The following is a 2,500-nucleotide window of genomic DNA, read 5'->3' on the forward strand; positions in this document are numbered from 1 at the left end:
CCGATGAAATCAAACATGTTTGATCTAATCTTGACGTTGCAGATTGGGATCATAAGAGTCTTTCACTTCCACACACACAATGATTACAGCTGTGACTAAACAACGGGACCCTGAACTACCATGGACTACCATGAACTACCATGGACTACCCAGGACTACCCTGAACTATCCTGGACTACCCTGGACTACCTGGACTACCCTGGACTACCCTGAACTACCCTGGACTACCATTGATTACCCTGAACTACCCTGGACTACCATTGATTACCCTTAACTACCCTGGACTACCCTGGACTACCATGAACTACCCTGGACTACCATGGAATACCCTGAACTACCCTGGACTACCCTGGACTACCATGGACTACCCTGAACTACCCTGGACTACCATTGATTACCCTTAACTGCCATGGACTACCCTGAGCTACCCTGGACTACCCTGAACTACCCTGAACTACGCTGAACTACGCTGGACTACCCTGGACTACCATGGACTAACCTGGACTACCATGGACTACCCTGAACTACCCTGGACTACCATGTACTACCCTGAAATACCCTGGACTACCATGGACTACCATGGATCTCAGGATCAAAGAACATTCTGGTCTGTTGTAAATGTTGTGTGGCATCAAACTCTTTCCACAGAGAAAACACAACATCCAGTTTATGAAAGCATCTGATACTGAACACAGCAACTGAGTGGGAATCGATCCTGCATCCTCAGTTCATGGTGTCTGAGCCTTCCAGTGAATCCACTGATATTATTTCTACTGGATTTGAGGGACCGGTCTGTCAGATCACAACCAGACATTTAGTGTTTTTGGGGTCAGAAGCCTCGATCCAGAGCGAGGAAGATTCTGTATTTGTGTCTTTTTGGGGACAGAGGGAAAATCTTTGTCCACAGACTGCAGACTGTTTCCACCTCCATGTTGGATCCAACTGGAATGTCTCTCTCTCTCTCTCTCTGTGTCTCTGTCTCTCTCTCTCTGTGTGTCTCTCTCTCTGTGTCTCTGTCTCTCTCTCTCTGTGTGTCTCTCTCTCTTTGTCTCTGTCTCTCTCTCTCAGTGTCCCTCTTTCTCTCTCTCTCTCTCTCTGACTCTCTCTCTCAGTCTCAGTCTCAGTCTCTCTCTCTCTCTGTGTCTCTGTCTCTCTCTCTCTCTTTGTGTCTCTCTCTCTCTTTGTCTCTCTCTCTCTCTCTCAGTGTCAGTCTCTCTCTCTCTCTCTCTCTTTGTCTCTGTCTCTCTCTCTCAGTGTCAGTCTCTCTCTCTCTCTCTCTCTCTCTCTCTCTCTCTCTCTCTCTCTCTCTCTCAGTGTTAAACAGCCAGCAGCTCCATCAGGGAAACTCTCACATCTACATGACGCCCGAACAAAGCGCTTGGCTCGGCGCTTCACAGAGCGGAGGGCGGCTGCAGCAGAGGATCATGGGATATCAGCGGCTCTTACAATTCAACTCAAGCTCTTACAATTATATAGGTCAGTTCACTGAAGTGGCTCAGGGAGAAGAAGGGAGTGTGGAGGAGAGAGAGGCAGCCGTGCTCAGTGAACCAGATGTGACACTACAGAGGCTGATTACCAGCAATTAGACATGTTTTTATTATTTAAATTAAGTTGTCACCAATATTTATCCTTTTTTTCTCTTATGAAAATATTCTATATACAACATTGATGATATAAAATGCAAAAACCTGCAAAACCGCAGAACCTGACAGACTTCAGGTCCAGTTATTCTCTCTTGTCTCCAGACTCATCAAGATAATTTTAGGATTTTTTTTAGTGAAATCATCTCACTGCTCTGACAGATAATTTTACCGCTTTCAACAAATGAGACTTTTTTCCAGGAGAATGTAACTTGTTTCAGGACATTTTCTAGGTAAAAGTGAAATTGTCTTGTTTCTTGTTTCCAGATTTTCTTCATTGTTTTATGATGATTTCTTGACAGAAGAAGTCATATTGGCATGAATCAAGTGAAATTTACTGAAACCAGCAGATTATCTGCCAGAGCAGAGAGAGAATTTGACTAAAAATATCCTGAAAGAAGCTGATAGGTCTGGAGACAAGAGAACATCACTGGACAGATTGTTGTTTTTTACAGTGTACTGTCTGTGTTTTAGTAATATGTGTTTATGTTCCCTTGATGTTTTTGTGTATTCTAACTACTCGCTGCAAATCAAATTGCCCCACTGAGGAAAATAAAGATTTCTCTACTCTACTCTTTATTCAGACAGTGCAGGTTTAGAGGGCAGCAGGGGCCAGATTCACAAAATCTTCTCAAGTGCCATTTTTTTCTTAACTTAAGTCTTAAGAAAAAAAGTAGGAAAAAATTCTATTCTCAAAAACAGTTCTTATATATTTTATTAACTTTCGTCTTATGTTTCTTCCAAAGAAAAAACTTAGGAATAAATGGTATTCTTGAGATGAAAGTTTGGGTTGTCTCCTAGCCTTGTCTCCTAGCCTCCTAGCCTTGTCTCCTAGCCGCTCTGTTGGTCACAAAACCCAA

The 2,500-nt window shown here is 43.2% G+C and overlaps 1 pseudogene; it reads right to left on the reverse strand.

Annotated features, from left to right (window-relative positions):
- LOC139666614 (kinesin-like protein KIF26A) overlaps positions 1 to 2,500 on the reverse strand; it is a 20,328-nt pseudogene that overhangs the window by 3,883 nt on the left and 13,945 nt on the right.

This window comes from Centroberyx affinis, unplaced genomic scaffold (genome assembly GCF_046629955.1).
Source record: "Centroberyx affinis isolate AG114_WGS23_722 - 3 ecotype Tasmania unplaced genomic scaffold, CSIRO-AGI_Caff_v1 ptg005064l_1, whole genome shotgun sequence".
NCBI lineage: Eukaryota > Metazoa > Chordata > Actinopteri > Beryciformes > Berycidae > Centroberyx > Centroberyx affinis.